This window comes from Octopus bimaculoides, chromosome 25 (assembly GCF_001194135.2).
Source record: "Octopus bimaculoides isolate UCB-OBI-ISO-001 chromosome 25, ASM119413v2, whole genome shotgun sequence".
NCBI classification, from domain to species: domain Eukaryota; kingdom Metazoa; phylum Mollusca; class Cephalopoda; order Octopoda; family Octopodidae; genus Octopus; species Octopus bimaculoides.
This window is the reverse complement of record NC_069005.1, coordinates 7659459-7674998: the sequence shown is the minus strand read 5'-3', so window position 1 is coordinate 7674998 and position 15540 is coordinate 7659459. Positions and strand designations below refer to the sequence as shown.

Below are 15540 nucleotides of genomic sequence, written 5' to 3'. Positions count from 1 at the left end.
GGGGGGGGGTTGTGCGAAAACTTGGCGTTTCGTTCATTTTCTAAAGCTTTATGAATTAATGTGGCTGTTTAGCCCCCTACTGCCACCTTTCATAGACGTTTCAATTATGGCCATCCTGTCTTTATTTTTAACATTATTATGGACTACATTTGCTGTCTCGTCTGTTCACCTTCATTTAGGGAGTAATGCTTTACGGGCGATTTAGCTGCTATTTTTAGTAGGCCTGGGCTTCTGACTCCATACTAGTGTATATATATATATATACACACGCATACGCATTTCACTATTTGGGGCCATGCTGAGACATAGCCATCATTATATATGTATTTTAGTTCATATACCTTTTATATTAAAGATGAATACTACTAGACTGACCTGATTGGCAGCAACAACCAGCATAGCTTACTTATTATTGGTGACCCAATTCGCTGAGTAGGTCTGCGACGAGGCAGGCAAAAGCGGTGGTGGGTTATATTAATATGCCTCTGAGATACCCACGTAACGACTTGCTAGAAACACCAGCTAGATCTAAGAAAATAAATGATGGTCGTGGTTGGGATGCCTTTGATAGTGGTGGGGTTAAACGATTATCATTAGCGTTGTGATTTAATTCTTAATAGCTGTTGTTTAACCCTAGGTCAGACCGAGAATAGAAGGATATTTTTACAAGACTTTGAAGAGTCTCAATTTAGCTGCTATTTCTAGCGACTATGAAGGTTCGTTAAGTCTTATTGTCTTCGGGGATAATTTTACTTTATTTCTTGCATAAGATAAATTTTCCGGGATTTGCGAAACTAGCTGAATTATGGATACTATTAGGACGATTGCAACGTGATGTGGTGGCCTTCAATCTTTTCCCTAGTAACAGTTGGGTTGGGTTTTCTTTTTTTTAGCCCCCGGTCAGACCTGATCCAGCAGACTTACAATTAAAGGCGTTCCAAACGTGACCATTTTTTAAATTTCTCTCTCTAAACAGTAAGTAATTATATATTTCGGGTCACGAATCCTATTTATAATGACAGTGGACTGCTATTTCAACTGGTTCGTTGGCGGATGCTCTAATTAAAATAAGAGGGGGAGGGGTGAAATATTAATTAAAAACAAACGGAAATAGTTTTTCGTGACAAGTTCTGAACATGTAAACAATCTGCGGCCGAAATGGAGGAAGGAAGTGGTAGACAAAGATACAGAAAATGTCTATAGTATGATAAAGATTAATACGGAGCCGGTTTCGATTCTGGCTCGCAGCACTGGATATCTTGCTTACTCGAGGAAATAAAATGAAACAAAAAGCTATGAAATCCCACGGAATTGTATAAATAAAAATATGAGGGCTTTTTTTTTTCGTATACGTGGTCTTGTAAAGAAATCGATAATGAATCGGTCATTGAACTGATTGCGAACTGTCTAAAGATCGATTGCATCTGACACCATATTTATTAAAATAACATCATTAACTAAAATTTTAAGTTAAAGGTTTTGAATTACCATTTAAAATATATTATCTATTTTTAAAAAATTGGGATAGAAACCTAGATATGTCGGGAAGGATTTACAGACGTGAGAAAATATATTTTTCAAAGGCAAATTGATAGTTTTTTTTTATTTTGTGTGTAGAAAGATATTCTTGTCTTCAAGACAAAATGGCTGCTGGGTATGTTGGTTCCGTTGTGGGGAAGAAAGAGAGTATATAGACAAGTTCACGAAACTTCCCAACCAACGTTTCAATGTATATATATGTAGTGACATAGGTAGCGTGCGTGTGTGTGTGTGTGTATGTATATATATATATATATATATACACACTAACCGTCTGCATCACTATGCAATTAGTGTAATGAATGTGTGTGTGTATATATATCATAAACGGCGGAGTTCTAATCGAAGCACAATGTGTGAGCGTGTATATGAATGTGTATATACTGCGCTTGAGTGCGTATAATGTATCCACATAATATGGAATGGTTTGTGTGTAATATGTATTACAATTTTTAATTTATGTATACGTATATACACACTGGATATTTTAGTGTTTTCTGTGTAACAGATACTTGTATAATGTATCCGAAAAAATATTAACTATGACCCAGCATAGCATTGGCCGATGAAGCTAAAACGAATGGAGGGATATACACCAGTTTTTATTTAAAATATGTAAGTATGTATGTGTATATATATATATATATATATATACACGGCAAATGTATATAAACAATGTTGCACGGAGAGGAAAGGATAATTCGGGACATGAAAGACAACTTGACAGCAGAAAGGAAGTGTTCTTAAAATAAACTGTGCGTGTGTATAATATATATATATATATATATAGATATATATATATATGCGCCAGTCTATGCTGCTAAACGGGAAATCATAGCAGAGGGAAGGGTTTGCGCATCGCAGTGTTGTTAACGTGCTGTGCGTGTGCGCGCATGTTGTCAGTCATAGCTATAATTATGTTTACGTATGCTCGGGTGCGCGCAAGCGCATGTGTGCGTGTTGTCAGTCGCAATTATATTCATGTATGCGTGAGTGTGTGTGTGTGTATAAGTATTCAGGTTAGATAACTGCGGAATAAACGTGTCTTTTATCTGTGTCTTTTGTTTCAATTCAGTTTTTTTTTGTTTGTTTTTCTTGCGGTGGGGGGCACGGGAGTAATATACAAACGGAGTAATACCTGTAATATATGCCGGCGCGACGATTATGACGCTAATAAATGCATGCAAACGGTGACTCAGTTACTCGACTAGTCAGATCTCCCTCCTCATACCTTCTTTACAATCTAAAAAGGACACAAAAAGACGAGATAGTCATTGGCGGAATACCTTTGTTCATGGTTCTACTCCATTCTGACCTGGGGTTGTATAACAAGATACATATTTTTGAAAGATAACGTTTGAGAATCAAAGTGAAAATACGAACGTGAATTTTTTAGTGGTGAAGATCATGATGGACTCTGCGATAAATATTTTGAAATATTTAGTTATTGTTAGAGTTAATATATTGCCTGTCCTGGCTTCCACTATCATACATGGTACATATTGTCATTTTTTTTTTAACCATCAGAGTAACTTGAGACTTAAGAAAGGAAAGCTTTATGTTGCTTAGAACGTAGGAAACGAGCTAAACTTAAAAACCTAAAAATATGTACGGACGCTTAAGACATGAAAATGCTTTGGTCAGGCGAAGAGTTAATTATATAGAAATCTAAAAAGGAAAGTAGATGTACCAGAGTAATAACGACTGGAACGAAGTTTGAAGATTAAGTTACTTCACTTGGATTTTCTAAGATGATTATTGAAAAAGGACGTGCCTTAACGTAGCCTGCTGTCATGAGAAATAGCGTGAGAAAATGTTTCGACATTATTCAGACGCCATCAACAAACTATAGCCTTCATTGTACTCATAAAAGTAATGGTGAGATAGTTGCATGAGGTGTACATTTACAGACGTAGATAAATAGAATTGTTTAAAGATGAAATCTTTCAGGGATATCATCTGCATGAAAAATAATAGTTGAGTTATTAAGTCAATGATTAACATTTTTATCCTTTGCCTAGCAAATAAGGGAGGCAACTGCATATATTGTTTCAGTCTTATTCTGATTTCATCAGCAAAACGGCCTTCCATTACTTTTAAAGTTGTGGTGTTGAAATCATATGAAACAGGCTTCACCCATTGTTTACTGTCTTTAAAGTGAAATATTTACTTTCTGCTGCTGTTTCGACACATGTACATCCTGATCAAGTAAACTAAATAATCAAATAAAAAGAAATTTCCAGCTATTGTCAACCATCTTTTATTCAAACCGAGGGTATCTAGGGTCACATTATTAAATGTGTCTCTTCCCTTTTGTTTTTAAGATGATAGGGTATGATTTGAAGGACATTAGCTGGCTATTTCAAGCAGACTGAAATAGAGCATGCACAGGCAGACCACACAAGTAAGAATGGCAGGTTGCTGGGTTTGCCCATGGTTGATGTAGAGGCTTCCTTAACATGTTGCATAGTATGATATTTGTTTAGCCTAAAGACATCGCTGATGCAGCATAAAGGTATCTTTATGTGATGGCTACATATATCATCATCATCATCATATATATATATATATAGGTGAAGCAATCACATAAAGATACCTTTACAGTGGTTCAGGGATGACATATATATATGTATGTGAGTATGCATATATATGTGTATGTGTGCATATATATATATATATTGATAAGCTAAAGACAAGCCACTATTCTTCACATTCACAAAGAAAAGGCCTTTCTTAGGGATCCATATAGTTTGGTGGTTGCTAAGAAAACTAGGTGTGACAGCCATGCAAGCCCCTCCTGTCAATGACCTGGCCCTCAAATATTTTGTGATGGAAATTCCAAACAAGAAATCAAAATCTAGAATCAAAAAACCTCAAAGTAATCAAGCAAAAGGCAAAAATCTTAGTCAAGAGGGAAGACAGAATTCTATCACACTGGAATTGGCCATGCTCAATATGCAAAAAATGAGAACGAAAGGTATTACATGCGATGCACCCAATGGAAACTAAGGTTGCATAAGTGATGTAGGTGGACCCTTGACAGAAAAGAAAGACCTTGTCTGCAACACAGCAGTAAAACGTACCCCTGTGGAATATGGAGGTGTTGTAGGAAATATTCAAAGACGAAGGAAAATGTTTCAGGTATCATTATTTCACTAAAATTATTCTCTTTTACAAGTGAAAATTAAGATTCAATGAGGTATGGTACTGTATGGTAGCAAAAACAAACATGGAAAAACTGAGGCAAGTGTCTTCTACCATAAACCTAAGACAGCCTTGTGACTCAAATTTCAATAATAAAATAAATGTTTCCTTCTAGAGCCATGCCAGGCTCATAAGGGTTGGTTTCCTGGTTTCAGTGGTATACATATTCCGCACCTAGACAGGACACTCATCTGTCGCAGGATCACTCATTTTTGCCTGCTAAGTGGACTGAAGCAACATGAAATGAAATGTTTTACTCAAGAACACAACGTACCGCCTGGTCCAGGAATCAAAGCCACAATCTTACAATCATGAGTCCACCACCCTAACCACTAAGTCACACACCTCCTCTGTGAGTCTATTTAGTAGATGGAAATTGAAAGAAGCCCATCATGCATATATATATATATATATATATATGTTTTATCTTTTGCTTGTTTGTCATTAAACTGTAGCCTTACTGGGGAACAGCCGTGAAGGGCTTTGGTCAAATGAATCAATCCCAATACCTACTTTTCAAAGCTTGGTACTTATTGTATCTGCCTCTTTTACTGAGCTGTTAAGTGACATGGACATAAACAAACCAACACAAGATGCCATGTATTAGAACTAAACCCACAACCATGTGGTTAGGGAGCAAGTTTCTCACCACACAATCACGTGGTTGGGCATTTCACAGAGTAATGAAACTGAATCAGTAAATTACAAGTACAATCAACCCAAAGAGCTTCTTTCAGCTAATTTTCACTGAAGATCAACTAGAATCCTTGGATCAACCCAAGACAAGTGTAAAAACACACCCAATATTTCATGTTTGATTCTTGTTGCTCCTTTAACTGTCACAACAGCAACATACACTATGGCAATGCTCTGCAACCTTTTTTTCACTTGCGGTACACTTGTATTCTTTCCAAAATTCGGTTGCATACCTGAGCTAAAAATATAAGGATAGAAATTATATTTAGGTTACACTGTGGCACGCCTAGAATCGTCTCATGGCACACCAGTGTGCCGCAACATACCAGTTGCAGAACACTGCATCATGGTTAATGCCTGGTTACAAATTGAACTGATTCAATGACCAACTGAAGGCTACCTTGAAAAGGAATAACAAGTGGGACCACTTTAGCGTGCACTCAACCTTGCCATTTACATTTTACCATACAGTCTGTCCCTAAACTATGAATCCTAAACCTTAATCCTAAATCCTAACCTTAAACCCTAAATCAGATCAGGTAATCACACAGAGTAGCCTACAGGTACTGTGGTAGACTGCACATTGAAGCTACACCTAGCAAGCCTTGAAACGTGGGAGACCTTGATATACATCACTCATTTGGTGCTGTTACTGTTAGATAGGAGTTGATGACATGGAGAAATGAAAAAAAGTTGCATATATGCAGAACTATACCTTCACCCAACTCTTACTTTCCATGGCCTCTCTACTGTATGTTAGCAATTGAGATATAGAGTGATAAAAACAAAATCATAAATAGATTCAAGGTGAAACCATGAACAAACAAAGTAAGAAAGACCATCAACACTTCTAAAGTTACATTCTGTGAATTTTAGAATAGTGCTGCTTTCAGTTTAGGTATTTTGGTCACCCACATTACAAGTTCTATCATTTCTCAGTGGGGGAAGGGGTGCAGAGAAATGAGAATCATACCCAAAGTTTTTTTTGTTTTAAGACAACGTTGTGTGATTTGATGAAGATTTTGCTGCTATTTCTAGCATGTTAGCCAACTACAAAGAGGTTCTCTCATTAGCATTGAGATGCATCGAATGCAAGACATGGCATACAATTTACAAACCTGGCTAAATTATTAATGATATACAAAAGAATAGAACCAGTTGTAGTATTGGTAAAACAACAACAACAAGACTACAGATGTGACCTTGTGGTTGTCATTTAGCCCCAAGTCAAGCCTGATGATCGAAGTTATTCTAATCATGACCTTCCCACCTTTTTCCTATGTGCAAAAAACCTTGTAGTACATTATTCATATCGTCCCTTGTAAAATGAGTTGAGGATTAGCTGTTCTTTCTAGCAGGCTAAAGAACCATACAGAAGCGTCAGCGAGGAGTTCTTGCTGATCTGCAGAATGGCATTTGTAATTAGCTATTTAATTAGCCATTTTTAATTAGCATTAAATACCATAGTAACATGTGAATTAGAATGACTATTTTTTATGAGAGAAAAATTCAATCTCTTTGTTTTTCTACCTTTGCTAAGATGCTGTGAATATTCTAAGTCAATTGCCTTCATTGAAAGAAACTTCATAATAATTGAAAAATTAATACGTATTGAAATCTTTTGTGAAACTGGTCTACACTTACTCGCATACATTATTTGGAAATGGTCAGCAAAGTAGTCATATATTCTCTATGTTTTACAATGCAAAATTTTACAGATTAAAGAAACAATAGTTTTGAAAATTAATCAGAGCATGGAGATTCCTAAAATTAATGTCGACATTGGCATAACTACCTAAATGGCAGCCATTTTGAAATGCCGAAATTCAAAATGGCTGCCACAAAATACACAACAAACGCTATCTAGGCTTCTAGTTGACCTAGAAACATAATTAAATCAAATATGTCACACGACCTACGATATGTTAACACTAATTTGGCAACGTTTTGTCGTTTAGGGATCTCCCGGCTACGTGAAGAGTACTCTATTGTGGGTCGTTACGCTTAAACTTTGCAAGAGGAAGCTTAGCTTTTAGGACATCGTTTTGTGCAAGGCTGTTGCTTTATTTCAAGGTCGTCCCGTAACAGTCGTATAATCGTTCCAGCTGTAACTAGCTCGTTTTTTTCTCGTGTCCATGGGACAGTAATTATCGAAAGTGTCCTTTAAAACAGTAGGGGTATTACGAGAAAAATTTCACTGCTATTTCTAGGAGATCGAGCGACTGTACAGAGGTTCCCTTGCTGGATCGTTTGTGTAAGGTCACCCATGAAGAGAGGTCATTGCAAGATTGTCACACCAAGATGTCGTCTCTATGGTCGCTTGACCTACTAAGGATAGCAGTCAACTTTGATCAAACAGATCTATGATCAAAAACATTCAGCGACTATCCCAATTTTTAAGCAGACTGTCTATCTATTTTTTTTTTGCCTTATATAAGACGAAAGGTTTTATTTATAGATTTGGTTATCGTACAACTGATTAACGGAGCGAGTCTTTGTAGTATGTGACAATATATATATATACATATATACACACACACACAGAGGGTTGGAAACGCGACCGGACGGAGAAAAAGAGAAGGTTGGAAAGACGCGGCCGGACGGACATAGAGAGGGTGCGTGTGCGTGTGTATTTGCTAAAGAAAGCAATGTTTAGGTTACTTGTTTAACCCCGGGTCAGTTGTAACGAAACATACCTACTAAGGAAGACATTCTAGCCATGACTTCTCTCGGACATTGTATGTCAAAATATTATCAGTGACCTTATTGTTTATTTAATTTAAGACGTAAGCAGTAATGTGAGGTTAGATTCAGTAATTATTTTTAACAAAACGAACGATCACGTGGAAACTCAGTTAAATCTTGATTTAGAAAACTGATCAAAGGCACCCCACTTATACCTATCACGTATTTTTTCTATGTGCAAAGGAACTCAAGGCCATACTGCCCAACGCGTGCTTTTTTAAAGACGGTAGGGCGTGATTTGGCTGCTATTTCTAGAATGTCGAATAACCATGTATAGCGGCTCCTTCGTTAGCTCCCGGTTGATGTGTATGTATACACGCGCGCGTGGTGTGTGTGTGAGAGAGATTAGAACTGCAAGTAGGTCATTAACAAAAATTCGACTATTAATAATAAAAATATTTTCCTATTTTCACTAACATAAATTAAAGGCAACATAATATATTATATATATAATGTACGTGCGTATGTATGTATGTATTTGGGCCTTGTGTTTAATTTTTGTTAATCGGGACCTCAGTAACTGAGTGTATTTTTATTATAAAAGACAAGAGGTTCTGATGGGGAAACGGAGATGGAAACATGGAGCGTGTTGTTAGTGGCAAAAAATAAACAAACAAAAACACTGTCAGGTGGATTTGAACAATTGGCTATGGAAATAAAACCTTAAAATAGTAAACGACAATATCTGGAAAGAAGGAACAAGTTTTTTTTAATGTAAAACGTGGATATGGAGTAAAAGTGCCCATCTTCAAAAATTTTGCGCGAAAATAAGTATAACCGCGCGCATATATACATACATACAGACAGACAGACAAAGGCGCACACGTACACATACTGCAGTACAGATATCTCCAAACACACACACACACACACCAGTACACATAGACACACAAACACACTAGACACACAGCAGTAAACATACTCACATTACACACACACACACACTATGGAAACGCAATTATAGAAAACAACGGAGTTGCAGGGAATTTATGGTGAGTTTTGATGAAATGAAAGTGATTTATAGATAGCTATAAGTAGCATAATGGTTGTCTTTCCCAGTATTTGAACACGCTGGAAATACCCTCCTCCCTCTCTGCCCCTATACATATTATATATATACACACACACTCACATATACATATGTATATATATATACTATTTATACATACACACACACATATATATATAATATACACAAACATCATATATATACACACACATCATATACTATGTAATTGTATGTGAATATATACATGTGTATACACATACAAACATTCATATATAATGGGCTGAGAATTTCCTTATTGCGTCACCTATATATATATATATATATTGTATGTATATACATATGTGTGTATAAAAGATTAGCAATTTCACAGAGAAATTCAAGAAATTCAATTTGGCAAAACGCGGAATATTTAGTACTGGAGAGGTTGATAGCAATGAATCGTTAAAATCCGTGCGTGTCACTACTCGGAGGATCGAAACACCAAATTCCGAATTATGACTCATATAATCTAAACACACACACACATACACATTGACCTGTGTGTATACATACACATACACACTAAATGGGGCAATTGGTTGTCAGCGATAGTGGTTTAGTTAATATCAGTTCGTCGGTATGATCCAAACTCTCGCCTGCCGTCATATTTGTCAATTATTTTCCCTTAATTAATGTCATCATCATCAACATCATCTTCGCCATAGTAGCTGTTTAGTCTTATGTTGGCTCTGAACGAGATCCAGCCACTACCACCATGTATCTAATTACTGCACCAAATTAACATCATCAAGGGAACTGCTACATAGTTCGTTTGATCTGCTAGAAATAGCAGCCAAATGTTCTTTAACTCTCACGCAACGGTTTTTCAATGCAACAAAAAAGTGGCGGTGGTGAGAAAGGATACATTGGATGATGCATGTATTGCTCAGGGACTATTATTTCACAATATAAATATAGTATGGTCACGGTTGGAACGTCTTTGATCATAGAATAAACTAACTGCTCGATTGGAGCTGCCTATACGACATCAGTTGTGAGATATCTGCAACGCCAATCATTGGCGACATGGAAAATGGATTGAATCCAGGAAGAAAATCACAGAAAAACTTCAATTGGCTGAATTAATGAGATTTTTTTGTTGTTGTTGTCTAAAATATTATGAATTATTAAATCAACAAGGCGACAAGCTGGCAGAATCTTAGTATGTTGTACAAAAAGCTCAGCGACATTTCTGGCATTTTACGCTCTTAGTTCAAATTATTTCGAAGTTGTCTTTTCCTTTCGTTCTTTCGGGGTTGATGAACTAAGGACCTGTCAAGAACTGAGGTCGATATAATCGATTGCCCCTCCTCCAAAATTTCAGGCCTTGTACCTATAGTAGAAACAATTATTTTAGAGTTCAGATTCCTCTGAGGTCGACTTTGCCTCTCTACTGTGCTGTCACTAAAGTTGTAGGAGTCGAGAAGAGTGTATAGTTACTCTGTATTAAATAATACGGAATCGAGAAGGCTCACTTAAATACAATATATAACACAGGATCATTAATAATAATTTCTAGCAGAGGTACAAGGTTAGAAAGTAGATTAAATCGAGTGCAGCTGTACTTGACTTAAGATAAACTGCATGTTTTAAGTCGTATATAGGTACATGGCTATAATTGGGGGAGGGTGGTATAGTCGGGATTATTGACGCTGTAATAATGAAAAGCTGATATCAGCGGCATTTGAACTCAAAACGTAGAGGGGACATGAATGAAAACCGCGATGCAACTTGTTCAACGCTCTAACAATTCCAACAATCCGACGCAATGATATTTAATATTTACTATTTTTTGTTGTTTACTTGTTTCAATCTTTCGAACAGCTGCCATGCTGTGTCACTGCCTTGCAGGGCTTTGTCGAATAAATCGACCCTAATACTTATTTCGAAGCCTGATACTCAGACTATCAATCTCTTTTGCCAAACTGCTAAGTTACAGTGTAGTAAACAGAAAGACACACACAACTGTTCTGGCTACTTCTGGATAGTGACACATGAAACACCGGTGTCCCAGAATGCTGTGCGTTAATGAGCCGAACGTGTTGAACCCATTGCCGTTTTTCTCCTATAATGTACACTTCAACAACCAGCATATTTTTCATTTGAACCTGCCTATATATGTTAAGAACATATATGTGAATAATTATTATCAATATATATATTATATTGTCAATTCAACGAAAAAACAGTTCAAAGATGAATAAAAAACGAAGAGGGGTAAAAAAACAAACGAATGTGTGGATGTGCACGAGTTTGATATTAGTTTGATGCTCGGTGAAAGGAGAGCTTTTAACGTTTCGAGCATGGCTCTTCGCCGGAAAGGAGAACGGGGAAAACCCAAAGAAGAACGAAAAGGAAAATCGCCAATAGTCCACGTGTGGTTACATTTCTGTGAGTAAGGCTTCTTTCAGTTTCCGTCTACCAAATCAAATCGCAAGGGTTTGGGGCTTGTCACAGGGGCTATAGTAGAAGACACTTGTCCAAGATGCCACGCAGTGGGACTGATGGGACTGAACTCAAAACTACATGGTTGGAAAAGTATGTAAACGCACCCACCAACATATATATGAACACACAATTATACATATATATATATATAATACACATAATTTGTTGGTAATAATGAGGTTGTAGGGAAGTGGTTATACACCATTAGGTGTACACCGCTTCCGTACATTAAATTTCTAGAAGAAACAACGGAACGCAGATTCCGAACAACATAACAATATTTATTTACAGTGGAATTCAGTTCACGCTTGGAGGGAATTCGGTAGCTCGTCGCCCTCGGCTACTGAGACGCCTCCTGAAAGATTTCCGTGGTTATTTGTGAAGCTCTGGTGCTGACATGTGAGAGAGCTCTGTTGGACGTCTTGGCTCGACGGAGATCAGTCAACGAAGAGACTGAGAAAAGGCGCCAAAGCTGGGTGTCGAACTCCACGCATGCGCATGAGACTCTTCCTGTATTCCTTCCGGAACTAGTCCCTGCGCATGCGTGGATAAAACTCCGGACATTGAACATATAACAGTCGTCTGCTATAAGATGTCACTACAAGGTCAAATGACGTAAGATAATAGGTGCATGCAATTAGTGCTCAGGGCGATTTTGTGGCTAAATCCCCCTTTTTCACCTCCGAAGATGGTATAGGTTGCTACAAAAATTTTTAATCCAGTAGTGTGCAGAGAACCGCACTGCTTAAGTATTCCTGAAACAGGTGTAAAGATAATACGCGCACCTTTTTCTCTCTTTCAGTTACAAGGTTTTTCCCTGTGATGACTTTCTTTTACGGACCAAATTATATCATATTAATGCTACGGACTGATCTTCTTCCTCTTCCTGGAGTCTACCTGTTTACATAGCAACTATAAAGAATCTCCCAGAGTGGAACATTTTACTGACCTCCCATGATTTACACGCCTTTATGCATTTTTCTTTCTGTTTTAGATAAATATGTCGTAACCTGGCCCAATACCTATAATAGAAGGCCTTCGCCCAAGATGCTGCGCAGTGAGACTGAACTCAAGACTGCATGGTTGGGCAGCCTGCGCCTATAATGGCAAAGTTGGAGCACTCTATCTTTTTGTTCTATTACACACTCAAGACAGAACGTTAGAATGCCGAATTCAAACTACATAAACATCAGAATATCGAAAGCTCAAAAAATCGAATATTCAGAACAACGAATTTCGAAATATTTTAGGGAGGAATATAAAAACGGCCTTCAAAACACATATTTACAGTTTTTAAAGGGAGTTTCTCATACCTTCTTATTCTGCTAAGGTAAGAATAACAGTTTTAGAAAGAAAAGAAAAAAGCAAGTTTTAAAGAGAAATTACATATTTACTTAGTGTAACTACTTTAGGGGAAAATAAGAAAAATTATCCTTGCGTGTATATATATAGTTTCAAAAGGGAATATATTTGAGAAACAAAGTCTAACATTTTTCTTTTAAGGTACGTTAGAGTACGAAAAGGTAGGCAAGCATATTTAGTCACCAAATAATGGTTTCAAATTTTGGCACAAGGTCAGCAATTTTAGGAATGTAGTAAGTCGATTACATCGACCCGAGTACTTGACTGGTACTTTATTTTATCGATATTTGACCTCGGCGATATTTGAACTCGGAGCGTAAAGAGTCGGAAAACTGATGCTAAGCATTTTGTCTGGCATCCAAACGACTCTGCTAGCTTGCCGCTTTTAGCAACCAGATAATAAAGTACATAGTAGGAATACGATATCGAAAACATATGCAGACTTAAATGGTTTATTTATCGAATACTTCGTCCTTTGAATTCCATGATTATAAAAAAATATTTTTCTTTACTTTCAATACAAACACAAACCAACAAACTAATTGACACATGCTTATTTCCCTTTATGGGCACTCTTTCGCTTCGTAAAACCAAAAATTTAGTTATCCAATCGTTTTATTTGTTAAAAAATATTTCTTCAACCTAATTATTTCAGTTTCCGCTTGTGTCTTTAATATCAAACTCTGTAATCCATTTCTATTACGATTTTTTTTTTACAAATATAAACACCGTATCTCGTTCTGTCTTTTTATTTTTATCTTTCAAACATAACATAACAAAAGTGAATAGGTTATAATAAACATCCTCCCGAAGCTGTAAAACAGTTTCCCACGAAATCTCCTCCTACATTTCAAAATTCAAGGATTCTGTGTATTCACAGAATACATCATTTTAAGTGTTCGGCTATTTGAAGTCGAGTTTCTTGACATCCTCCCATATATACATTATCTATCGATATAATGAAGGCACGTGGCTTAGTGGTTAGGGTATTCGGCTCAAGATCGTAAGGTCACGAGTTCGATACCCGGCGGCGTGTGGTGTCCATAAGCAAGATACTTTATTTCACGTTGTTGCAGTCTACTCAGCTGGCAAAAACGAATAGTACTTGTATTCCAAAGGACCGTCCTTGTCACACTAAATATCTCTGAAAACTACGTTAAGGGTATGCGTGTCTGTGGTGTGCTCAGCCACTTGCACGTCTGTTCTGTTGATTAAATCAACTGAAACACTCGCCATTGTAACCGATAGGATGCCTGTTTGATTGATCAATATGTATCATCATAATCGTCACGATTTCCTTGCTAGCATGGGCACAATGGTTTCACAACAGAGGATTGCACCAATTTCAATTGTCAGCTTTGGCATGGTTGCTATGGCTAGATGCTCTTCCTAATGCCAACAATGTCACAAAGAGTACCGGATGCTTTTTGTCACACAAAGCAATGTTAAATGAAATATATTTGTGTAATGACACATTCAAGTACATTTGGATGTGAGGAGACCTGCTGCTGCAGAACTATCTCAATGCACTCAAATGTATAAAATATGACCATAAATACTCATATGTATATACATACATATATATACAAGCAATCATGCAGATAAGCAAATTGTATAATTGCTTCTATACGGGCTCAACTTGATCCCTCTTACAGCCTTTCTTTACCTTGTGGAATGATCCTCTATAAAAACATTAGGGTCTAGGTTTGTATCATTTGAGAACTACTCAGTGTCTTCTATATGGACAATATCTGGATCTCATCTGTGAACTATACATAAATATATGTATAGATGTCAGGACATTCTTAGTACTTGCTACAGATAACATGTAGCCCAGTACAAGCTGTTGTATGATCAGATTGTCGGCAAATGAACTGGTGGTAATCCTATTAAGCTTGCTTGGTAAGGAAGGTTGTTTTACGTTGGAACACTCTGCAAGACAAAACCTGTAACAAGATGAATGAACTCAGGGTCAACAGCCATCAAAGAGCCAGAAGTGAGAGACCCTTAGAGTTTGTTTAGACATTTCTCAAGAATGAAAACTCTGATGTGACACCCACAACTTCATTTGGACCCCTTGCCCAAATACAGTGCATGCATCTGAGAAAATGTCCACTACCATTTGCATATTCTCCACTGAGTGAGCTACAAGAACACTGAGCATAAATGAGCTCTCAGACAAGAGTGCCAAATGTTCTTGATTTGATGTTGAAGCATCTTTCATTGAAGACTTATCCTTTTTCTGTTCAATTGAGATATCATTTTTTTGTACTTGTCTTATTCTTTCTTCTTCATGCTTGTCTTTCATGTAGCTTATGGTGCTGATTCCACCAAACTGAGCAATATTACTGATCAGGCAACAAAATTGCAATGATTTTTAATCAATAACTGATGAGGAAACGAGTTTGTTCACATCCATTGCATGTTTTTCCTTGTTTTCTATATGTTCTTCTGTCATCCTTCTGTGCCACTTTTTATTATATATATATATATATATA

At 36.9% G+C, this 15540-nt stretch overlaps 1 protein-coding gene across 5 annotated transcripts in view; it reads right to left on the bottom strand.

Moving 5' to 3' along the window:
* The window catches only part of LOC106881790 (uncharacterized), a 24147-nt gene that overhangs the window by 1907 nt on the left and 6700 nt on the right, over positions 1 to 15540 (bottom strand). Inside the window, exon 1 of one of the 5 annotated variants that reach the window (XM_052976696.1) lies at positions 6155 to 6179. The exons of 3 other annotated variants lie outside the window; for them this stretch is intronic. The gene's annotated coding sequence lies outside the window, so the exon portion shown is untranslated. Of the gene's footprint in view, positions 1 to 2677; positions 2783 to 6154; positions 6180 to 15540 lie in introns of those variants that run through there. One more of the 5 variants, XM_014932299.2, reaches the window with a different exon arrangement.